Below are 26,525 nucleotides of genomic sequence, written 5' to 3'. Positions count from 1 at the left end.
TTTGACGCACAGAAACAGAAGGGTTGAGGGCCCTGCTCAATGGTAGAGGGAGAGGGGTAAAATGACACAAAAGGTAAGGGAAGTATTAGGGAAGTAGCTTGGTAGAATATTTTTTTTTTTTCAATTTGAAATTTTTATTTTCATAAAGACAAGAAAAATGGGGTACAGAAGAGAAAGGGAAGTTTCATTTGAACATAATGTTGTTATACAATCTTTGATATACATTGCATGACAAATGAATTAAGCCGGGGGGGTACAGAAGGGAAGGGTAGTTAACCCTTCTTTTACACACTTATCACCTCTACACTTAGGATTCTATGTTGTCATTGCGGTGTTGTTCTGGGTGGTGTGTATGGGAGGAGCTCCCCGTGGTCGGGGCGTCCACTCACTTTTAAGTGTGAAGGTAGCATCACGAACCCTGTGGGGTCGATATGGTTCAAGGTCCCCTATCACTGGGGAGGGGGGGTGTCATCTTTGGTCAGGGTGGTAACGCTACATTATGTTATGACTTCAGGGAAGGGGGGGAACATGAGGGGTGGAGAGGTTTTAGTGAACTGGTGTGGAGGGTGGGAGGGAGGTGGAGAGAGTTTCAGCGTTGTACCGGGTTGCGGCTGTAGGTGGGTCCTAAAGTCCTGACTCCTATGGTTTGGGTTAATCTGGTAAGGTGTGTTGGGAGGTTGGTGCTGGATTGTAGGGTGTTTTCCCTTTTGCGGTTTTAAAGGGAATCTCCAGTGCCGGGAAAACAATCAGTTTTCCTGGCACTGCAGGATTCCTCTCCCTCACCCCAATCCCCAGTTGCTGAAGGGGTGAAAACCCCTTCAGTGACTTACCTGAGGCAGCGACATGTCCCACGTCGCTGCCTGCTCCTCCCCCGCCGCTCCACCTTCTGCCTACATCGGCCGGTGGGCGAGAATGATCCCGCCCACCGGCCGAGGAGACCTAATGCGCATGCGCGGCAATGCCGCGCATGTGCATTAGCGCACCCCATAGGAAAGCATTGAAAGTGATTTTCAATGCTTTCCTATGGTGAATTGAGCAACGCTGGAGGTCCTCACACAGCATGAGGACGTCCAACGATGCTCTAGCACAGAAAACCTGTGCTATAGAGCAGGAAGTTCCCTCTAGTGGCTGTCTAATAGACAGCCACTAGGGGAGGACTTAACCCTGCAAGGTAATTATTGCAGTTTAAAAAAAACTGCAATAATTACACTTGCAGGGTTAAGGGTAGTGGGAGTTGGCACCCAGACCACTCCAATGGGCAGAAGTGGTCTGGGTGCCTACAGTGTCCCTGTAAGTGAGCTCACCTGTGGGCCTAGTAAGGTCTGCGCTGGTGTGCGTGAGTTGTTGGTTATAGTTTCGCCACATCATGGCGGTGTGGGGGCTTAATTTCCCTATTTTCGCTTGGTTCCACATGGTGAGTTTGTACTCCAGTACTGATGTCACTTTTATTTAAATTTCTCAATCGGAGGGCAAGTCCGTCGTCTTCCATTTCCTAGCTATTAATATGGATACTGTGCCGAGAATGAGGTACATTTTCTTGATCAGTTTCGGAGCTTCGTCTGGTAACAATCGGAGTAGTATAGTTTTAGGGTCAAGTGCTTATCGGAAATCTGTGACTTTTCCAATAAGTAGGACTGTATGTTTCCATAGGTCTTGTATTCTGTTGCATGTCCACCACATATGTAGCATAGTTCCTTTGGTGGTGTGTAGTGATGCACCGAACTGTTCGCCAGCGAAGAGTTCCTGGCGAACATAGCGTGTTCGCGTTCGCCACGGCGGGCGAACACATGCGCGGTTCGATCCACCTCCTATTCGTCATCATTGACTAAACTTTGACCCTGTGCCTCACAGTCAGCAGACACATTCCAGCCAATCAGCAGCAGACCCACCCTTCCAGACCCTCCCACCTCCTGTACAGCATCCATTTTAGATTCATTCGGAAGCTGCATTCTTAGATAGAGGAGGGAAAGTGTAGCTTATGCTCATTTGATAGGGAAATGTATAGCTAGGCTAGTGTATTCAGTGTCCACTACAGTCCTGAAGGACTCATCTGATCTATGCTGTAAGGACAGCACCCCAAAAAGCCCTTTTTAGGGCTAGAACATCAGTCTGCTTTTTTTTTGTGTGTAATCTAATTGCAGTTACCTGCCTGCCTGCCAGTTTCTGTGTCAGGCTCACAGTGGATACTGTGCCCACTTGCCCAGTGCCACCACTCATATCTGGTGTCACAATAGCTTGCATTTAAAAACAAAAAACTTTTTTCACTGTTATAGATTGAATAGCAGTTAGTTGTCTGCAAGCGTCTGTGTGTCAGGCCAACAGCGTGTACTCTGCCAGTGTGCACAGTGCCACTCATATCTGGTGGCACAATAGCATGCATTTAAAAACCAACTAACTTTTTTTCACTGTAATAGATTGAATAGCAGTTAGTTGTCTGCAAGCGTCTGTGTGTCAGGCTCACAGTGGATACTGTGCCCACTTGCCCAGTGCCACCACTCATATCTGGTGTCACAATAGCGTGCATTTAAAAACAAAAAACTTTTTTTCACTGTTATAGATTGAATAGCAGTTAGTTGTCTGCAAGCGTCTGTGTGTCAGGCCAACAGCGTGTACTCTGCTAGTGTGCACAGTGCCACTCATATCTGGTGTCACAATAGCGTGCATTTAAAAACAAAAAAACTTTTTTCACTGTTATAGATTGAATAGCAGTTAGTTGTCTGCAAGCGTCTGTGTGTCAGGCCAACAAAGTGTACTCTGCCAGTGCACAGTGCCACTCATATTTGGTGTCACAATAGCGTGCATTTAAAAAAAAAAACTTTTTTCACTGTTATAGATTGAATAGCAGTTACTTGTCTTCAAGTGGGTGTGTCAGGCCAACAGCGTGTACTCTGCCAACCTCTGCCAGTGCACATTGCCACTCATATCTGGTGTCACAATAGCGTGCATATAAAATCAAAAAACCTTTTTCACTGTTATAGATTGAATAGCAGTTAGTTGTCTGCAAGCGTCTGTGTGTCAGGCCAACAGCGTGTACTCTGCCAACCTCTGCCAGTGCACATTGCCACTCATATCTGGTGTCACAATAGTGTGCATTTAAAACCCAAAAACTTTTTTCACTGTTATAGATTGAATAGCAGTTACTTGTCTTTAAGCGGGAGTGTCAGGCCTACAGCGTGTACTCTGCCAACCCCTGCAAGTGCACATTGCCACTCATTTCTGGTGTCACAATAGCTTGCATTTAAAAACAAAAAAAATGTTTTCACTGTAATAGATTGAATAGCAGTTAGTTGTCTGCAAGCGTCTGTGTGTCAGGCCAACAGCGTGTACTCTGCCAACCTCTGCCAGTGCACATTGCCACTCATATCTGGTGTCACAATAGCGTGCATTTAAAACCCAAAAACTCTTTTCACTGTTATAGATTGAATAGCAGTTACTTGTCTTTAAGCGGGTGTGTCAGGCCTACAGCGTGTACTCTGCCACCTCTGCCAGTGCACATTGCCACTCATATCTGGTCTCACAGTAGCTTGTACGCATAGTACCACTAATCCAAAAAAAAATGACAGGCAGAGGCAGGCCACCCCCCAGGGGCCATCGTGGTCATGGTGCTGTGATTCCCTTTTGCCCTAGAATAATGCCCAATTTTCAGAGGCCACGTACCCTGAACTTGAAAAGTTCTGAGGACATAGTTGATTGGCTAACACAGGACACCCAATCTTCTACAGCTTCCGCTCGGAACCTTGACGCACCATCCTCCTCCAGCTTAGCTTCGGGCACCTCTCAAGATACCACTCACCTGCCTGCCGCCACCACCAACACTAGCACCACAGCCATTTCACTTGGTATGTCAGATGAGTTATTTACAGATCCGTTTGAAGAAATGAGTGATGCGCAACCATTATTGCCAGAGGATGTAGATAACAGAGATATGTCTCAGGCAGGATGTACGGTGTGATGATGATGATGTTGTACCCGCTGCTGCTTCCTTTGCTGAGCTGTCAGATACAAGGGGAGCGGTTGATGATGACGATGCGTCCATGAATGTCACTTGGGTGCCCGCTCGGCAAGAAGAAGAACAGGGCGAAAGTTCAGATGGGGAGACAGAGAGGAGGAGGAGGAGACGAGTTTGAAGCAGGGGGAGGTCGTTGCAAGGAGCTAGTGGCACAGTCAGACAGCATGCATCGGCACCCGGGATCAGCCCGACAGCACGCCAATCAACGCATGCTGTGTCCACGACCAGAATGCCGTCATTGCAGAGCTCAGCAGTGTGGCATTTTTTGTGTGTGTCTGCCTCTGACAACAGTGATGCCATTTGCAACCTGTGCCAAAAGAAACTGAGTCGTGGGAAGTCCAACACCCACCTAGGTACAACTGCTTTCCGTAGGCACATGATCGCACATCACAAACGCCTATGGGATCAACACATGAGTACAAGCAGCACACAAACTCAAAGCCGCCATCCTCCTCCTGGTCAGCATCTTCAGCCACATCAACCACTGCTGTCCTCCTTCCCCCTTCTCAACCATCCGCCACTCCGTCTCTCGCCTTGAGCAGTTCCCGCTCATCTGCCCACAGTCAGGTGTCTGTCAAAGACATGTTTGAGTGTAAGAAGCCAATGTCAGAAAGTCACCCCCTTGCCCAGCGTCTGACAGCTGGCTTGTCTGAACTATTAGCCCGCCAGCTTTTACCATACAAGCTGGTGGAGTCTGAGGCGTTCAAAAAATTTGTGGCTATTGGGATACCGCAGTGGAAGGTACCCGGACAAAATTTCTTTGCACAAAAGGCAACCCCCAACCTGTACTCGATTGTGCAAAAGGAAGTAATGGCATGTCTGGCACACAGTGTTGGGGCAAGGGTCCATCTGACCACTGATACCTGGTCTGCAAAGCATGGTCAGGGCAGGTATATCACCTACACTGTGCATTGGGTAAACCTACTGACGGCTGCCAAGCATGGAATGCGTGGCTCTGCAGAGGAGTTGGTGACACCGCCACGACTTGCAGGCAGGCCTGCTGCCACTTCCTCTACTCCTCCTACTCCATCCTCTTCCATAACCTCCTTGGCTGAGTCCTCTTCTGCTGCTGCGTCTTGCTCCACATCAACGGCACCCCCCAGCTCCCCAGGTACTATTCCACATCCCGGATACGGCAGTGACACGCCGTCTTGGGTTTGACTTGTTTGAAAGCAGAGTCACTCCGCAGCAACTGGATATCGGCAAAGTGGTTTGTGACAACGGAACAAATTTGTTGGCGGCATTGAAGTTGGGCAAGTTGACACACGTGCCGTCCATGGCACATGTGTGTAATCTGATCGTACAACGCTTTGTGCATAAGTACACAGGCTTACAGGACGTCCTGAAGCAGGCCAGGAAGGTGTGTGGCCATTTCAGGCGTTCCTACACGGCCATGGCGCACTTTGCAGCTATCCAGCGGCGAGACAACATGCCAGTGAGGTGCTTGATTTGCGAAAGACCCACACGTTGGAATTCAACACTTCTAATGTTCGACCACCTGCTCCGACAAGAAAAAGCCGTTAATGAATATTTGTATGACTGGGGCTGCTAGGACAGCCTCTGGCGAGCTGGGAATTTTTTCCTCATTACTGGACGCTCATGCACAATGCCTGTAGGCTCATGCGTCATTTTGAGAAGGTGAAAAACTTAGTCAGTCACACCAAAGGCACCATCAGCGACATCATACCATTTGTTTTCTTCCTGGAGTGTGCCCTGCGAAGAGTGCTGGATCAGGCCGTAGATGAGCGTGAAGAGGAAGTGGAAGAGTTGTGGTCACCATCACCACCAGAAACAGCCTTTTTACTATCACTTGCTGGACCTGCGGCAACGCTGGAGAGGATTGTGAGGAAGAGGAGTCAGAGGAGGAATGTGGCTTTGAGGAGGAGGAGGAGGAAGACCAACCACAACAGGCATCCCAGGGTGCTCGTTGTCACCTATCTGGTACCCGTGGTGTTGTACGTGGCTGGGGGGAAGAACATACCTTCAATGACATCAGTGAGGAGGAGGAACGGGAAATGAGTAGCTCGGCATCCAACCTTGTGCAAATGGGGTCTTTCATGCTGTCGTGCCTGTTGAGGGACCCTCGTATAAAAAGGCTGAAGGAGAACGACCTGTACTGGGTGTCCACGCTACTAGACCCCCGGTATAAGCAGAAAGTGGCTGAAATTTTACCAAATTACAACAAGTCGGAAAGGATGCAGCATTTGCAAAATAAATTAAAAAGTATGCTTTACACAGCGTATAAGGGTGTCACAGCACAACGGAAATCTAACAGGGGAAGAGGTGAAAGTAATCCTCCTCCTCCCACGACCACGCCGGCAAGGACAGGACACTTTACGTGTTGTTGATGGAGGACATGAGGAGCTTTTAAAGTCCTACGCATCGCCACAGCCCTTCAGGATCCACCCTAGGAGAACGACTCAACCGACAGGTAGCAGGCTACCTCGCCTTAACTGCAGATATCGACACTCTGAGGAGCGATGAACCCCTTGACTACTGGGTGTGCAGGCTTGACCTGTGGCCTGAGCTATCCCAATTTGCGATAGAACTTATGTCCTGTCCTGTCAGAAAGGACCTTCAGTGCAGCAGGAGGTATTGTCACTGAAAAGAGATGTTGCCTAGGTCAAAAAAGTCTTACCTCACCTTTATTAAGATGAATGAGGGATGGATCCCAAAGGGACTGACAGTGGGCGATAGATTTGACTAAAAAAGGCCTGATGAGGTGAGCTGCCTTGGGCTAAAAATGGTGACCCTATGTAAGAGGAACAGTCCCTATTCTGCTCTGTGTCTGTGTGTATCAGGGTCCCTGAGGACAGGTGTCAATCCATATCTGCCAAGTGACCCTATGTAGCGGGAACAGTCCCTATTCTGCTCTGTGTCAGTGTGTATCAGGGTCTCTGAGGACACTTGTCAATCCATATCTGCCAAGTGACCCTATGTAGGAGGAACAGTCCCTATTCTGATCTGTGTCAGTGTGTATCAGGGTCCCTGAGGACAGGTGTCATTCCATATCTGCCAAGTGACCCTATGTAGAGGGAACAGTCCCTATTCTGCTCTGTGTCAGTGTGTATCAGGGTCTCTGAGGACAGGTGTCAATCCATATCTGCCAAGTGACCCTATGTAGGAGGAACAGTCCATATTCTGCTCTGTGTCAGTGTGTATCAGGGTCTCTGAGGACAGGTGTCAATCCATATCTGCCAAGTGACCCTATGTAGGGGGAACAGTCCCTATTCTGCTCTGTGTCAGTGTGTATCAGGGTCCCTGAGGACAGGTGTCAATCCATATCTGCCAAGTGACCCTATGTAGGGGGAACAGTCTCTATTCTGCTCTGTGTCAGTGTGTATCAGGGTCCCTGAGGACAGGTGTCAATCCATATCTGCGAAGTGACCCTATGTAGGGGGAACAGTCCCTATTCTGCTCTGTGTCAGTGTGTATCAGGTTCTTTGAGGACAGGTGTCAAGGTGTCAATATGTCATATGTCAGGTGTCAATCCATATCCATTGTGATTTAGGAATGTTAGGAGATTTATGCCCTTTATGGATTAAAACCAGACTCTGCATCAACTGTGTAATTTTCCATGGGAGTTTTGCCATGGTTCCCCCTCCGGCATGCCACATTCTAGGTGTTAGTCCCCTTGAAACAACTTTTCAATCACTATTGTGGCCATAAAGAGTCCCTGTGGGTTTTAAAATTCGCCTGCCCATTGAAGTCAATGGCGGTTCGCCCGGTTCGCCGGTTCGCGAACATTTGAGGAATTTCGCGTTCGCCGTTCGCGAACCGAAAATTTTATGTTCGCGATATCACTAGTGGTGTGGCAGCGCCAGCATAAGTCCGACGAGGTGGGGAATATGGTGTGTATTCGGTTTGATACCATGTACCACATGTATAGAATTTTCCTAGATGCTTCAAGGTACTCGTTGTCAGCCCTTCATGAGAGGCAAAAATCTTTTCCCAGTCCTTTGGGGATATTGTGACTTGGAGGTCTGTCTGCCAATCTTGCCAAGACCGACTTCTTCGGGGGGGGGGGCAGTGAAAGGTATTGTGCTTCAAATTTTGTAATGGATGCTTGCAGTGAATGTTTCAAATCTGCGATCTTGTTGTCTATTATTAGCGCTTTGAGTTGTAAGTATGCGAACGTGTAGTTCGGGGGTAAGGCAAATTCTTTTTGTAGGTCTGAGAAAGTTTTGAGACCGTTCTTGGTGCATAGCTGGTATATATGTGTGATTCCTTTTTCTTTCCATTTCTAATGCGAGAATGTGCCATTGCAGTGGCATAGGGTTCGGATCGGAGCTGCTAGGGCCCATGGGTGTGCTGAGCACAGTAGATCCCTGTGGGTGTCCCAGGTTTTAAGGAGGCGTTCAGTGGTGCTCATCATGGTCATGGGCTTCCTTCTCAGGTGCTGGGGTATCCAGAGTAGTGTTGATAGGTCCTGATTCCCGCAGTAGGTGTTCTCTATTGCTACCCATTGAGGGGTGTATGTAGTCGAGTGGGCACTGATCACATTCGTAAGAATGACGGACTGGTAGTACGCTTTGATGTTGGGGAAGCCCATACCACCATGCTTTACATTCCTCAACAGCAGCGAGTTGGGGACGCAAGGGTGTTTGCCTCCCCAGCTAAATCTGAGGAGGGTTGCCTGTAGTTTCATGATATAACTTTGTGGGATTTTGATTTGTAGTGTCCGGAAGAGGTAGAGAATTTTAGGGAGAATTGTCATTTTCAGCGCCGCTATTCTTCCAACCCATGACAGGTGTAGGTTCTTCCATGCTTGTAGTTGGGTATCTATGTCTTTTAGCAGTTTCGTGTAGTTGACGGGGAATAGCTCATTTTCTTTGTGAGTTATCTTGACACCTAGGTACACCAGGTAATCTTCTCTCCAGTCGAAGCTATGGCTGGACTTCAGGATTGCTTCCATGTGTTTTGGCGTGTTGAGGCACATTGCTTGTGTTTTGGCGATGTTAAGCTTATAGTAAGACTGTTGGCTGTATACCTGTAATACTTTGTGTAAGGAGGAGAGTGTTATGAGTGGTTGCGTGAGTGTGAGGAGTATGTCATCGGCAAATAAGCTTAGTTTGTAGTCTTTTTGGAATTGTTGGTCCGAATTGCTATTGCCAGAGGTTCCAAGGCTAATACATAAAGGAGGGGGGAGAGTGGGCACCCTTGGCGGGTTCCGTTCGTGATTGAGAAGGCTTCTGAGCTAAATCCCGAGGTGAGTATTGTTGCTGTAGGGACACTGTACAGGGTTCTTACTGCGGAAAGGAAGGGGGCTGGGAAGCCGTAAGCCCACAAGGTTTCTTGAAGGAATTGCCAGTTCAGACGGTCGAACGCCTTCTCGGCATCTAGGGATAGCATAACACTTGGTCGTTTGGTGTTCTTCAGTATTTTGTATAGGTCCAGTACTTTCCTGGTGTTGTCTGGTCCTTGTCTGCCTACCACAAATCCCACCTGGTCTGTATGAACCAGTGTTGGCAATATGGTCTTGAGTCGCTCTGCATAGATTTTGGCGTAGACTTTCGCGTCAGCGTTTAGGAGGGATATTGGTCTGAAGTTTTGGCATGTGGTCGGGGTTTTTTCCTGGTTTAGGAATAGTGATAATGTGTGCCGATAAGAACTCGGCGGGGAAGGTTCCCAGTCGGGTGGCTTCGTTAAAGAAATGAGTAAGGCCTGGGGCAATTTCAGTCTTGAAGGTAGCGTAGTAAGCGTTGGTGTATCCGTCCGGGCCTGGGGCTTTATTCTTCGGCATTTTGTCTATTTGGTCGAGCACCTAGTTTGTGGTAATTGGTGCTGATAGGCACGTAGTGTGTTGTGTTAGGAGTTTGGGGAGGGCAATCTTTGCTTGATAGTTACGAATAGATGTGGGTGTGGGTTGGGTCTGGGTGCTTTGCTCTTTTAGGTTGTACAAAGTGGAGTAGTAGTGTGCGAATTCGTTGCAGATTTGTGCGGGTTGCTTTATCTTGCACCTGGTGTGTGAGTTCATGTATGGGATGCGTTCCTGTGCCTGTTTCGCCCGGAGCCTTTGTGCCAGTACTTTTGTTGCTTTGTTCCCCATGGAGTAGGAAGTTGCTTTAAGCTTTTTCAATGCGATGCTGGCTTTTTTGAGATGGATTGATTTAACTTCGTCTTGCGCTGTTTGCAATTGTTGTTGAAGGTTTTTGGAGGGGTTTGTCGGGTTGTCTCTGTGGAGGTCTTGGATTCGTTTGAGAAGGTTTAATAGAGCTGTATGTGTTGATTTCTTGAGGTAGGACGCTCGACTGAGCAGAAGCCCTCGTATGACCGGTTTGTGCGCAAGCCATATTGTGGCAGGGTTGATCTCATCGCTGCTATTGATTTGGAAGTATTGTTTTATTTCCTCTCGAATCTTATCGGTGAAGTCTAAGTCGTTGAGTAGATGTTCGTTTAGTCTCCAGGGGCTTCGGTGTTTGTATTGGTAGGAATCGGCTAGAGTGAGAGACACTGGGTTGTGGTCTGAGAGTGTAGAATTACCTATCTCGCAAGTTGTGATCTGTTGTAGGTGTGCGCTGTGCATTAGATAGCCGTCTATGCAGGAATAAGTGTTGTGCACCTGCGAGTGATGGGTGTATTCCCTGTCAGTTGGGTGAAGGGTCCTCCACGCGTCGTAAAGCCTATGTGATGCTAGCGTTTTGTAGGGCCTTTTTCCTCTTGTGAGTGTGTATAGCTGTGGAGTCTGCGACTGGGTAGAGGACATTGTTAAAATCCCCACAAAGAACCAGGGTGCCAACCTGGATTTGCTTGATTTTGTCTAATAGTGTGGACATGTAGCTTGGCTGGTTCTCGTTCGGGAAGTAAGAGTTAACAATTGTGTATGTGTTGTTGTTTAGTGTGCAGATGAGAATAATGTATCTTCCTTGTGGATCTAGCCGGGTTGTTATTTGGTCGAAAGCCAGGGTGTTGCTCACCATGATCGATACTCCCTTGCTCTTGGATGGAAATGTGGCATGGTATTGGTGGGGGAAGTGTTTAAGCCCTAGGATGGGTGTAGAGCCATGTTTGAAATGGGTTTCTTGCAGGCATATAATGTCTGCGTGTGAGTTGCGGATCTCCTTGAGGAGATTGTATCTCTTATGGGGCGTATTCAGACCCCGAATGTTGTGCGTATATATTTTCATTGTTGTCGCTAGGGGAGGGACATCGGGTTTGGTGTAGGGGTGGTGGTTCTGTTGTGGGAAAAAATTATTACAAATTACTATTTTTTTTTGTTTTTTTTGCGGCGGGACCTATCTTCTGCGTCCGTGATTTTAGCTTTGTGTATTGACAGCCTCTTTTCCATCTTATCCATTCGGTCTTCAAGGGCTGAGTGGGCCGTGATATTTTCTTCCATTTTCTCCTCTAGTTGGGAGGCTCGTGCGTCCATGTCAGTAATGTCGTTTTTGATTGTTACTAGAGCCGTTGTGAACGACGCTTGCATTCTCAAGACTGCCGCGTCCAGCATCTTTTGCAGCAGGTTTGGGGTCAGCGGGGTGTCTGTGTCAGCTTCTTGTGCGCCGGTAAGGTCCGCATGGGGAACAGGCTCGGCGCCATCTTGGGCCTGTACATTGGCCTGCTTTGGGTGCGGCGTTCTGGCCGCAAAGAAGGCTCCTTTTTCTTTTGTGTCTGCGCCTTTTTTAGTGCGGTGTTGTGACATCGTAGATCCATGTTGTTCGATCGGGAAGTAGCCAAAAAAAATGGATTTAGCCGCGTTTAAGAGCCCTGTGCTGCGGAGCTCTTTCAGTGTGCTGCCTGCTCCATTCGACGTCCGGCCACGCCCCCCAAAAAACGGTAGAATATTTTTTAATGAAGACTTAGTGTGTTTTTTTTCCTGCAGCCATTAACAGTTTAATTGACATGCTTTTGTGGAAAAGTGAGTTTTTAATGATTTTTTTTTTTTTTTGAAGGGATGGAGACTGGGTGAGCATCTAACGGAAAGAGAAGGGAGCTCCATAGGAACAGTGCAGCCCTAGAGAAATCTTGAATGTGAGCATCAGAGGTGGGAGTACGAACAAAGGATAGACGCAGGTCTTCGGCAGAGCGTAGAGGCCTAGACAGGACATACTATTAAGGAGGATAGATAGGTGGGAGTAGCATTATGTAGAGATTTGAACGCAAGAACCAGAATTTTATATTGAGCCCTATATCTTACAGGAAGTCAATCCAGGGACTGACAGAGGGGTGAGGCGTGCGAGGTGAGGGCGGACAGTAAGATGAGCCTCGCAGCCGCATTCATTATAGACTGCAATAGGGGAAGTTGGAAACATGTAAGACCACTAAGAAGCAGATTGCAGTAGTCAAGGTGAGAGAGGACAGTGGCATGGACCAGCACGCTTAATTACTTGTCCATGATATTATGGCATTGCAGGTACGTATGTTACTACTTATATGCACATCAAAATAAAGATTGATAAAAAAAAAAATAAAAAAAATAAAACAAGTAATTTTTTTTAATTGAGATAATATACATCATAGTCTTACTTTGGCAATGCAAAAATACCTAATATTTTGTAGCAACATTTTTGTTGTGTTACTGAAATTTGGTCAAGCCAAATAGCGGCATAAACAAAATTCTGCCTTTCTAAAAATAACACACACATTTGTTTAAAGTGCATATTATATATTTACCCTGTTAGCTACTATATAGATTTATTTTAAAGAATATATGGTTGATAAATCAGCAATTCTCTGAATTATTTGTACATATCTGGCAATTAAAATCCATTTCCAAATATTTTTTTCTTAATTTTGACGACTCTTGAGTTTTTAAGTAATACTTTAACCCCTTAAGGACACAACTTCTGGAATAAAAGGGAATCATGACATGTCACACATGTCATGTGTCCTTAAGGGGTTAAAGGGACACTCCAGGCACCCAGAACACTTCTGCCCATTGGAGTGATCTGGGTGCCAACTCCCACTACTCTTAACCCTGCAAGTGTAATTATTGCAGTTTTTTATAAACTGCAATAATTACCTTGCAGGGTTAACTCCACCTCTAGTAGACAGCCACTAGAGGTCACTTCCTCCTTCATTGCACAGATTATCTGTGCTAGAGCATTGCTGAACGTCCTCACGCTGTGTGAGGACCTCCAGCGTCGCTCATTTCCTCATAGGAAAGCATTGAAAATCTTTTTCAATGCTTTCCTATGGGGAGCGCTAATGCGCATGTGCGGCATTGCCGCACATGCACATTAGGTCTCCTCGGCCGGTGGGCGGGATCAGTCTCGCCCACCGGCCAACTGAGACAGTAGGAGGAGCGGCACAGAGGAGGAGACAGCGACGAGGGACATCGTTGCTGCCTCTGGTAAGTGACTGAAGGGGTTTTCACCCCTTCAGCAACTGGGGATTTGGCGGTGGGAGGGAGAGGGTACCTCCAGTGCCAGGAAAACGGATTGTTTTCCTGGCACTGGAGTTTTCCTTTAAGGGGTTAAACAGTAGCTCTCTAAGATTGTATTTCAAAACATGACATTATCTGTGAAAACAGTGTTTTAAAACTGCATATATACTTCTCTCTTGACATGTAACTTTATGTTCTTTTGGTTATCAGGCAGATTTGTACAACTTTAATTGAAATAATCTATCACTGTTCATGTATAAATGGACTTCAGTGTTACTCCAGCTTGCATACACATTACTTGTTAAATAATACAATTGCCGACGGTCTGTTAAATTCTAAGAGCAATAAACACAGTCAATCAAACATTAGTCTTTATTGTAGATTAAGCATATGGTTAATTAAAGCAAGAAGTAAAATCTTTATCAGTACCTCTTATCTATTGGACAATGAAGATTACTCATAATTACATCAACTTGTACAGAAAACAGTGCTTACTATTAAAAATGTAAAAAAAAAAGATACTGTAACTAAATAGAATAGATATGGTATATAATATAGCTGTGTTGTCATAAAGGTCTTATACCACCTTAAAGGACCACTGAAAGGGTTAACATTGTAGTATTTAACCCTAATAGATGGGCAGACTATTTTACATATAGCAATTGTTAAATGTCAGCTTAAAGTGAACCTGTTGCAGACTCTCAGAGAACCTTTTAACTTAGCTACCATAAATACATGTTGTTGATTACTGAATAAGTAATATAGTTCATGGCTGATGTAATTTTGTCACATGGCTTTTGTTGTAACTTCTTTCTATAAATAAGTTTGCCTGCCCCCTAATACACTGGTAGTAGCATAATTTGAAACATGTTGTCTGTGTATCACTGAAAGGCTCTCCCCTAACATTTAGTCCAAAAGTGAAGTGCATGGAACGATTTTCCCAGCAGTGTAATAATATGTGGGAAGAAAAGTTGACCCAGACAACCACTGAAGGTGTAAAACAACTTTAATTCAATTAACTGGTCTGGAAACTATGTTCCTTTAGTTTTAACCTGCAATGTAAAGCATTGCTATGTAATAGATACAGCAATGCTTACAGTACATGATTAAATATGCCTCAGTACAGTGGAAGTAGTGGAAGTCTACGTGACCGCAATTAGAAGCGCTTCCACTGGGAAAACCGAGTCATTCTTGATTCTCACAAGTAACCTCCAACAGAAGTGTAGTGGGTACTTTTAGTCCCAATGTTTTTTTCATGAGGAGTATTGGATTGGTCTATTTCAAGCGTTGGAGTGATGATGCTAGAAGCAGGTCAGCAGCTGCAGGGACTCGATCTTGGTGCTGGAAAAAAGTAACTGTAGTCATAGCTTTTATTTAGATTTATAGTGTTCCTCTAAAGACAAACTTCTTACTTTCTGTGGCATAGTTCACATACTGTCAAGTATTTCCGATTTTGTCAGTTCTATGTCCAGCATTCTCACTCAAGTCTGGATGATACTCATGGCATCTTTTTAATTAGACTGGCTTACCTCAAGAATAAAGATGTTCACTTTGCCATTGTTTTCTCCAATTCAGCCTCTTCTGGCTGCACAACTCTAACATAAATTAAAGGGTGGTGCACATCAAGACAGAGTGATGTCATTCACTTCCTTTAAAATATTCCTCATTTCATGTGTAAGGTAAATTAGGTTTTGGTACTATCAGGTCAGAATTCTAGTATATCTAAAGCATGAGTTGTATTGGTCTCCATCTTAAGACTCTGTATACAGACTGGTTTCTCTCAACTCCACCAATAACCAGCACAGGTTTTGTGAACTGCAATAGATATTTTTTTAAGTCAAGTCTAATATATTAAAATATCTTGCCACAAATAGTTTGAGTTCATTACCGACTATGATTTCAGTTTTTTGTTTGTGTATAAATTGTGTATTGATTGTGTATAAATAAGACTATGATTATTGCTTATTTTCTGTTATGCAGCTTCTTCAAAATGTAGGTCCCACTATAAACACATGTTCCACACAAGGTTATTGGTTTATCAACATTTGCACTTTGCAAATTTTCTCATCAATCTCTTTTTTTATATGATCATTCAAAATCTACTTTCTTCTTCGTGTCCCATAATTACCCCTTTATCAAGCTGTCAATGGCTTTTCAAGTCTATTGTTGCAGTCTTCAGTTAAGCCTAGTGTGATTAGAAAGAAGATTGTTAAATTAAGCATGCTGCTGACAAACAGGGCATATTTTTTATATGGTTCAGGGAGAGTCTCACATTATGCAAAGGCCATATTATGGATTCATGACAGGACAAAAAAAAAAAGATATTGTCACCATGCATTCATCTCATTTGTTATAGATTTTTATGTAGTTGTAGTTTTATGTAAATCTCTCTCCATTGTGATGACTGACTTGCACTTGGGACCATGATTCTTTCTTCATAACCTTCTTTAAGCTTCTATTTGTTAGTTGTGGTGAATATCCCAAGACTTTCAGTAATGATTTAAACATTATCTTTATAATATCATTACTAAGAGAAGAAGCCCTAGTTTGAGCTTCATCATTGGTGGAACAAATTTCTCTATTGCAACTCTGTGCAGGCTTCACCCTGTTTTTTCCAGGGATTGTTCAATGTTTCTGGGCACACATAAAATATAAAGCATCTATCTTTTTTGAAATATCTTTTCACATGATGCAGAATTGAATACAAAAATATAATCACATCCTCTCAAGCATCTATCAATGGAATAAAATTGACATATATGATTTTCAGGTTGTTATTTTGAGAACTCGTTAATTGTTGCAAAAAGTGTATTCCTAACAATTCCAAACCTTTTTCCAGCTCATAGAGGCTTACAAAAAACATCAGGTCTAAATGCATAATCCTATGATAGGAGAATTTGAGCTTATAAATATACATGTCTTACCACTAAAGTGATTTATTCTTTCAGGTAGTACTTGTCTATCTTAGATAGTGAAGTCTACAGTTTGCAAGAAAATCTGTGTAATAGTAACCTACATGTGTCTATGTTTTATTGACATGTAAGGACTCCTAATAAAAAATAAATGTAAAAAATGTAATTTAACCCCTTAAGGACCAAACTTCTGGAATAAAAGGGAATCATGACATGTCACACATGTTATGTGTCCTTAAGGGGTTCATAATTTTTTTTTTTTTAAAAGTCATCAAACCTCTTGTAGCACGGACACAGCTAAAGGTTCTTCTGCAATTTTGTCGAATTCGGGATAATTGAGTGATTGGCCAAGATTCTGATTTCCGAACCAATGCATTACAGAATTTCATGTAAGACAGAATATGCTCCATTTGTTTCTGAGATAAAAAAAAGTCTGTAATAGAAAAGAGGCTTTTTTTCTAATGAGCAGATTTGTTTGACATGATAGACACCAGATCTGACCAATAATGTGGGCTGTATCTCCTGTCCAAGCAAGAGGTTGGAAAATGAAACATGATTAATAGGGGATTGCTGGTAAAAGTTGACAACTGACCAATAGAGGGGGAAAATGATCAGTCAAATCTATAGATCCAGCTGTGATACAGTTTTTTACCCTTCCTGTGTGAGAATAGCCTGTGTCATTGTATCAAGTGTGAAACTAGATTCAGCTAACTGCTGTACATCCAGGGGCATATGAAACAACTTTGAGTGGAAGATAGGAGATTGACTTTTTGCCACTAATAGTGATGTACCGAACTGTCCGCCGGCGAACAGTTCCCGGCAAACTTAGCGTGTTCGCGTTCGCCGCCACGGGCGAACACATGGGCGGTTCGATCCGCCCCCTATTCGTCATCATTGGGCAAACTTTGACCCTGTGCCTCTCGGTCAGCAGACACATTCCAGCCAATCAGCAGCACTCCCTCCCTTCCACACCCTCCAACCTCCCTCCCAGCATCCATTTTCGATTCATTCTGAAGCTGCATGCTTAGTGAGAGGAGGGAAAGTTTAGCTGCTGCTGATTAGATAGGGAAATTGATAGCTAGGCTAGGGTATTCAGTGTCCAATACAATCCTGAAGGACTCATCTGATCTCTGCTGTAAGGACAGCACCCCAAAAAGCCCTTTTTAGGGCTAGAACATCAGGCTGCTTTTTTCCTGTGTAATGTAATTGCAGGTGCCTGCCTGCCAGCTTCTGTGTGAGGTTCACATTGGATACTGTGCCTACTTGCCCAGTGCCACCACTCATATCTGTTTTAACAATTGGTTAAGCTTTAGATTTAAAATAAATAATTTGTTTTCACTGTAATAGAAGAGCAGTTGCCTGCCTGCCAGCTTCTGTGTCAGGTTGGATGCCTTGCCCATTTGCACAGTCAGTGCCACCACTCATATCTGTTTTAACAATAGCTTAAGCTTTAGATTTTAAAGAAATCATTTTTTTTCACTGTAATAGAAGATCAGTTAGTTGTCTGCAAGCGTCTGGGTGTCAGGCCTACTTCAGCGTGTGCTCTGCAGACCTGTGCCAGCGTGCTTTGACAGTTGCCAATCATATCTGGTGTCTCTTTAGCGTGCTTTTACAAAGAAAAAAGGTTTCCAGTGTAAGCTAATAGCAGCCAGTCAGTGTCCTTCAAGCGGCTCTGTCAGGCCTTCCTTCAGCGTGTGCCCTGCACAACCCTGCCAGCGTACTTTGACAATTGCCACTCATATCTGGTGTCTCTATAGCGTGCTTTTACAAAGAGGAAAGGTTTCCAGTGTAAGCTAATAGCAGCCAGTCAGTGTCCTTCAAGCGGCTCTGTCAGGCCTTCCTTCAACGTGTGCCCTGCACAACCCTGCCAGCGTACTTTGACAGTTGCCACTCATATCTGGTGTCTCTATAGCGTGCTTTTACAACCAAAATTTTGTTTCCACTGTAATAGAAGAGCAGTTGCCTGCCTGCCAGCTTCTGTGTGAGGTTCACAGTGGATACTGTGCCCTCTTGCCCAGTGCCACCACTCATATCTGTTTTTACAATAGCTTAAGCTTTAAATTTAAAAGAAATATTTTTTTTTCACTGTAATAGAAGAGCAGTTAGTTGTCTGCAAGCGTCTGGGTGTCAGGCCTACTTCAGCGTGTGCTCTGTAGACCTGTTCCAGCGTGCTTTGACAGTTGCCAATCATATTTGGTGTCTCTTTAGCGTGCTTTTACAAAGAAAAAAGGTTTCTAGTGTAAGCTAATAGCAGCCAGTCAGTGTCCTTCAAGCGGCTCTGTCAGTCCTTCCTTCAGCGTGTGCTCTCCAGAACTGTTCCAGTGCACATTGCCAGTTTTTTTTCACTGTTATAGATTGAATAGCAGTTACTTGTCTTCAAGCGGGTGTGTCAGGCCTACAGTGTGTGCTCTGCAGAACTCTTACAGTTCACATTGCCAATCATATCTGGTCTCACAGTAGCTTGCACTTATAGTACCACTAATCCCACAAAAAATTACAGGCAGAGGCAGGCCACCCCGCAGGGGCCGTCGTGGTCGTGGTGCTGTGATTCCCTTTTGCCCTAGAATAATGCCCAGTTTTCAGAAGCCACGTACCCTGAACTTGAAAAGTTGACTGGCTAACACAGGACACCCAATCTTGTACAGCCTCCGCTCGGAACCTTGACGCACCATCCTCCTCCAGCTTAGCTTCAGGCACCTCTCAAGATACCACTTACCCGCCTGCCGCCACCACCAAAACTAACACCACAGCCGCTTTACTTGGTATGTCAGAGGAGTTATTCACACACCCGTTTGAAGAAATGAGTGATGCGCAACCATTATTGCTAGAGGATGTAGATAACAGGGATATGTATCAGGCAGGCAGCATTAAACACATGGAGGTACGGTGTGATGATGATGATGTTGTACCCGCTGCTCTTCCTTTTCTGAGTTGTCAGATACAAGCGAAGCGGTTGATGATGACGATGCGTCCATGGATGTCACGTGGGTGCCCGCTTGGCAAGAAGAAGAACAGGGCGAAAGTTCAGATGGGGAGACAGAGAGGAGGAGGAGACGAGTTGGAAGCAGGGGGGGGTCGTCGCAACGAGCTAGTGGCCCAGTCAGACAGCATGCATTGGCACCCGGGGTCAGCCCGACAGCACGCCAATCAACGCATGCTGTGTCCACCACCAGAATGCCGTCATTGCAGAGCTCAGCAGTGTGGCATTTTTTTTGTGTGTGTCTGCCTCGGACAACAGCGATGCCATTTGCAACCTGTGCCAAAGGAAACTGAGTCGTGGGAGGTCCAACACCTACCTAGGTACAACTGCTTTGTGTAGGCACATGATCTCACATCACAAACGCCTCTGGGATCAACACATGAGTATAAGCAGCACGCCTACTCTAAGCCGCCATCCTCCTCCTGGTCTAGCATCTTCAGCCACGTCAACCACTGCTGTCCTTCTTGCCCCCTCTCAACCATCCGCCACTCCGTCTCCCGCCTTGAGCAGTTCCCGCTCATCTGCCCACAGTCATGTGTCTGTCAAGGACATGTTTGAGCGTAAGAAGCCAATGTCACCAAGTCACCCCCTTGCCCAGCGTCTGACAGCTGGCTTGTCCGAACTATTAGCCCGCCAGCTTTTACCATACAATCTGGTTGAGTATGAGGCGTTCAAAAAATTTGTAGCTATTGGGACACCGCAGTGGAAGGTACCCGGCCGGAATTTCTTTTCACAAAAGGCAATCCCCAACTTGTACTCGATTGTGCAAAAGGAAGTCATGGCATGTCTGGCACACAGTGTTGGGGCAAGGGTCCATCTGACCACTGATACCTGGTCTGCAAAGCATGGTCAGGGCAGGTATATCACCTACACTGCGCATTGGGTAAACCTGCTGACGGCTGACAAGCAAGGAATGCGTGGCATTGCAGAGGAGTTGGTGACACTGCCACGAATTGCAGGCAGTCCTGCTGCCACCTCCTCTACTCCTCCTACTCCATCCTCTTCCATAACCTCCTCGGCTGAGTCCTCTTGTGCTGCTGCATCTTGCTCCACATCAACGGCACCCTCCCAGCTCCCCAGGTACTATTTCACATCCCGGATACGGCAGTGTCACGCCGTCTTGGGTTTGACTTGCTTGAAAGCAGAGAGTCACACCGGACAAGCACTCCTGTCCACCCTGAACGCACAGGTGGAAAAGTGGCTGACTCCGCAGCAACTGGATATCGGCAAAGTGGTGTGTGACAACGGAAAGAATTTGATAGCGGCATTGAAGTTGGGCAAGTTGACACATGTGCCGTGCATGGCACATGTGTGTAATCTGATCGTACAACGCTTTGTGCATAAGTACACAGGCTTACAGGACGTCCTGAAGCAGGCCAGGAAGGTGTGTGGCCATTTCAGGCGTTCCTACACGGCCATGGCTCACTTTGCCGATATCCAGCGGCGAAACAATATGCCAGTGAGGCGCTTGATTTGCGACAGCCCTACACGTTGGAATTCCACACTCCTAATGTTCGACCGCCTGCTCCAACAAGAAAAAGCTGTTAATGAATATTTGTATGACTGGGGTGCTAGGACAGCCTCTGGGGAGCTGGGAATTTTTTTGCCACGTTACTGGACGCTCATGCGCAATGCCTGTAGGCTCATGCGTCCTTTTGAGGAGGTGACAAACCTAGTCAGTCGCAACGAAGGCACCATCAGCAACATCATACCATTTGTTTTCTTCCTGGAGCGTGCCCTGCGAACAGTGCTGGATCAGGCTGTAGATGAGCGTGAAGAGGAAGAGTTGTGGTCACCATCACCACCAGAAACAGCCTTATCAGCATCGCTTGCTGGACCTGCGGCAACCCTGGAAGAGGATTGTGAGGAAGAGGAGTCAGAGGAGGAATGTAGCTTTGAGGAGGAGGAGGAGGAGGAGCAAGACCAAACACAACAGGCATCCCAGGGTGCTCGTTGTCACCTATCTGGTACCCGTGGTGTTGTACGTGGCTGGGGGGAAGAACATACCTTCAATGACATCAGTGAGGAGGAGGAACGGGAAATGAGTAGCTCGGCATCCAACCTTGTGCAAATGGGGTCTTACATGCTGCCCTGCCTGTTGAGGGACCCTCGTATAAAAAGGCTGAAGGAGAACGACCTGTACTGGGTGTCCACGCTACTATACCCCCGGTATAAGCAGAAAGTGGCGGAAATGTTACCGAATTACAACAAGTCGAAAAGGATGCAGCATTTGCAAAATAAATTAAAAAGTATGCTTTACACAGCGTATAAGGGTGATGTCACAGCACAACGGGAATCTAACAGGGGGAGAGGTGGAAGTCATCCTCCTCCTCCTCCCACGACCACGCCGGCAAGGACAGGACGCTTTAAAGACGTGTTGTTGATGGAGGACCTTTTTTAAGTCCTATGCATCGCCACAGCCCTTCGGGATCCACCCTCAGAGAGCGACTCGACCGACAGGTAGCAGACTACCTCGCCTTAACTGCAGATATCGACACTCTGAGGAGCGATGAACCCCTTGACTACTGGGTGTGCAGGCTTGACCTGTGGCCTGAGCTATCCCAATTTGCGATAGAACTTCTGGCCTGTCCCGCTTCAAGTGTCCTGTCAGAAAGGACCTTCAGTGCAGCAGGAGGTATTGTCACTGAGAAGAGAAGTCGCCTAGGTCAAAAAAGTCTAGATTACCTCACCTTTATTAAGATGAATGAGGGATGGATCCCGAAGGGACTGACACTGGGCGATACATTCGATTAAAAAAGGCCTGATGAGATGAGCTGCCTTGGGCTAAAAATGGTCCACACGCTGCTGTATTTTAGCTCTGAATGACGTTTGACTTGCGTGACTTATCCGCCACCAACTAGGGTTCAAGCCGCCATGTTTTAGGGCACTTTCTGCCTGTGAAACAAACATCAATTTTTCTGGCCGCTGCTACAGCAGCGGCTGCAACAATACCAAGTTTTTCAGGCATGTGTACATGCCTAATTTTTAGGCCCACTGGTGCAGCACTGTGGCTTCAAAAACCAAACCAAAAAAAAATCCTCCAAGATGGCACCAATATACCAGTGGTCTAAGCATCTTCCCACCTTGGCCTAAAAAGGGGAGGTGATTCAACAATTAAAAATCTCTGCCATTTACACGTCCACTGATAGGAGACGTGGAAGGTATTAAACTGATATGAACAATACTAAACTCACCACTCCTATCTGGTGGCACATTAGCTTGCCCGCGCAGTGCCACAAATTTCAAGTAAGAGGACCGACCAAGCATCTTCTTCCATCTCCCTGTTACATAAATCAATGCCATATCCATAGAACTTGTAGAGAATATCCAGGATAGTTTTACAGGGCCAAATCATGTCGCCTGTTGAAAGAGGTGACCTTGCTCGGGTCCCAGGTGTGCGGTTCCTAAAATGGCTGCCATATACATGTCCTCTGATAGGAGACGCGGAAGGTATTAAACTGATATGAACAATACTAAACTCACCACTCCTATCTGGTGGCACATTAGCTTGCCCGCGCAGTGCCACAAATTTCAAGTAAGAGGACCGACCAAGCATCTTCTTCCATCTCCCTGTTACATAAATCAATGCCATATCCATAGAAATTGTACATAATATCCAGGAGAGTTTTACAGGGCCATATCTTGTCGCCTGTTAAAAGAGGTGACCTTGCTCGGGTCCCAGGTGTGCGGTTCCTAAAATGGCTGCCATATACACGTCCACTGATAGGAGACGCGGAAGGTATTAAACTGATATGAACAATACTCCACTCCTATCTGTAGGTCCGTCCCATTGTGATTTATGCCCCCCACCCACCGCGCAGGGATGGGGGCCGGGGGGAGGAAAGTAGGCCCCCCATTGTGATTTATGGCCCCCACCCACCGCGCAGGGGTGGGGGCCGAGGGGGGGGAGGGAAGTAGGTCCCCCATTGTGATTTATGGCCCCCACCCACCGCGCAGTGGTTGGGGAGGACAGTAGCCCCCCCAGTGTGTATCATGGGCTTTGAGGACAGGTGTCAATCCATACCTGCCAAGTGACCCTATGTAGGGGGAACAGTCCCTATTCTGCTCTGTGTCAGTGTGTATCATGGTCTCTGTGGACGGGGAACAGTCTCTATTCTGCTCTGTGTCAGTGTGTATCATGGTCTCTGTGGACGGTGAACAGTCTCTATTCTGCTCTGTGTCAGTGTGTATCATGGTCTCTGTGGACAGGGAACAGTCTCTATTCTGCTCTGTGTCAGTGTGTATCAGGGGCTTTGAGGACAGGTGTCAATCCATACCTGCCAAGTGACCCTATGTAGGGGGGACAGTCTCTATTCTGCTCTGTGTCAGTGTGTATCATGGTCTCTGTGGACGGGGAACAGTCTCTATTCTGCTCTGTGTCAGTGTGTATCATGTTCTCTGTGGACGGTGAACAGTCTCTATTCTGCTCTGTGTCAGTGTGTATCATGGTCTCTGTGGACAGGGAACAGTCTCTATTCTGCTCTGTGTCAGTGTGTATCAGGGGCTTTGAGGACAGGTGTCAATCCATACCTGCCAAGTGACCCTATGTAGGGGGGACAGTCTCTATTCTGCTCTGTGTCAGTGTGTATCATGGTCTCTGTGGACGGGGAACAGTCTCTATTCTGTTCTGTGTCAGTGTGTATCATGGTCTCTGAGGACAGGTGTCAATCCATATCTGCCAAGTGACCCTATGTAGGGGGAACAGTCTCTATTCTGCTATGTGTCAGTGTGTATCAGGGGTTTTGAGGACAGGTGTCAATCCATATCTGCCAAGTGACCCTATGTAGGGGGAACAGTCTCTATTCCGCTCTGTGTCAGTGTGTATCAGGGATTTGACTATCTTTATTCAGATTGAAAAATTACAATTCCAGGAAAAATGTAACAAACATTTACAAGAACATGTTATGCACATCATAGAAACAACGTGAACCTCTTTAAAGCCACAAACTTAAGACAAAAAGTATGTACACACAATGTGTAAGGGTTTGAAAGAATATTCTGAATCCTTACATGTTTACTTTATCGTTTGTTTGATTTTTGTGAACCATATATAAACTACAAGCAGCGTGAAAACTATAAAAACTCAAGTGGCCATGCTGATCAAATTAAATAGTATGCTTTACACAGCGTATAAGGGTGATGTCACAGCACAACGGGAATGTAACAGGGGAAGAGGTGAAAGTCATCCTCCCCCTCCCACGACCCCGCCATATCTGCCAAGTGACCCTATGTAGGGGTAACAGTCTCTATTCTGCTCTGTGTCAGTGTGTATCATGGTCTCTGAGGACGGGGAACAGTCTCTATTCTGCTCTGTGTCAGTGTGTATCAGGGGCTTTGAGGACAGGTGTCAATGTTAGGTGATTTCTGCCCTTTATGGATTAAAAGCAGACTCTGCATCAACTGTACAATTTTCCATGGGAGTTTTGCCATGGATCCCCCTCCGGCATGCCACAGTCCAGGTGTTAGTCCCGTTGAAACAACTTTTCCATCACTTTTGTGGCCAGAAAGAGTCCCTGTTGGTTTTAAAATTCGCCTGCCCATTGAAGTCAATGGTGGTTCACGCGGTTCGCCGGTTCGCGAACATTTGAGGAAGTTCGCGTTCGCCGTTCGCGAACCGAAAATTTCGGGTTCGCGACAACACTAGCCACTAATTCTAGTTAGAGACTTGGTTATCAAATGCAGTTTTAAAAGGTGTGTGTTTTTTTGTTTTTTTTTGTTAGCTGTTTGTGGAAAGAGTCTTTAAAGGAGTGTGTGGCTCAGAGAATCAGAAAAAAGCAAATCAAACACAACAAATAAGAAAACAACAAAGAGTAACTTAGTTTTCCCGCATTGATACTCTCACAAACTTTGGTGCTTTTAAATAACTTTGAGTGGGAGATAGGAGATGGCTATTTTGTCATTGATCCTATTGCAAGACTAGGTCACCAATATACATAAGGTAAAAAATGTTGTAAACTGTTTGGAGAAAGAAAATATTTTTTTTCCCCAGAGTGTATTCAGTCTAGTGTATGAATACTGTACAGTCTTTCTTAAATTCTAAAACGTCAATGTTACAGTAATAAATCCACCTAGCATCAACCCATTTTGAAAAGCAAATTGTGATAGTTTACACAATCATTCATATTACATACTTATTGTAATAGAAAAATCTCACCATCATCAATGTTGCATCCTAATCCCAGATTGACTTTAAGCGAGGATAGGGATCGTGTTCGGCAACCCACCATCTGCCATGGCCATTTCTTTGCCTATGAAGACTGCTGACACTGCTGCTACCACTGATTTTTTTTTTTTTACTGATTTGTGATTGTTTTTTTTATTGCTTATGTTCTTGCAAATAAAAAAAAAATCAAGAACATATAATGTAATTTGCAGTGTGTTTCTGTGCCACTGCTAATGTCTTAGAAATTGCCAGCTGTTTACTTCTTTAATATATACATTTTACTGCACAAGTGAACCTTGCCGACACTGAAAATATCACAGTCACCACCACATTTTAGAATGTTTGTTTTCTACAAAGAGTTAAAATAAGACCAGCCACACTCAAACACTTTCAGTGTAGTGGTTTCACCCTGGCAGGTTGAGTCTTGCATTGTGGCTACGCATGTTACCTCCGCATGTGCAAAGTGCCTTCAAATTCAAATCTTGTTTCCTAAATTCCTTTAAATATATCCTAAAAGGTGGCGTTGGTGGTAGATGGGATGCGCTGTTTTCAATTAACATTAATTGTATTGGTTTTACCTAACCTGGCTGATTCTTCTAGTGTGCTTATGCCTGCCAGCTCAGCAGTAGCATATGAGAGCAGATGATGGGGCACACATGAAGTATGGTCACTGACGCTATAGACTGGATGTATGGTAAAGGTTTTTTTTCTTGTTAGGGTGGAATGAGTCAGTGATCGGTTAATTGCCCACTGACTTATTTTTTGGATAAATCCTCTTTTTGAAACTTATTTAATCCTGCTCTTTATTTTTCATTAATACACATTAGCCAATGGAAAAAGATTACAATAAATCTTTATAAAATGTATTTAAAAAAATATTCTCACATCATTTAAAAAAAAAAAAAAAAATTATAATCCAGATATGTAATGTTCTAATTTTGGTGTAGATTCAAATTTTAGGAACTCTGAAAAATAATAGCAATAATGCCTGATATTGTACAGTCATTAGGCCAGGCAATATTTTAGTAATTTGTGCATTTCAGTGCAGTACCAGGTACCTTTTTCTTTCGTTTTTGGCTGCTTGAATTGCTTTCTAGTTACTGTTAATATAAGTGTTCACCAAGGCTTAAAATTAA

Source organism: Pelobates fuscus, chromosome 9 (assembly GCF_036172605.1).
Source record: "Pelobates fuscus isolate aPelFus1 chromosome 9, aPelFus1.pri, whole genome shotgun sequence".
In the NCBI taxonomy this organism is placed as follows: domain Eukaryota; kingdom Metazoa; phylum Chordata; class Amphibia; order Anura; family Pelobatidae; genus Pelobates; species Pelobates fuscus.
The sequence above is the reverse complement of the archived record's forward strand: the minus strand, read 5'-3'. Positions refer to the sequence as shown.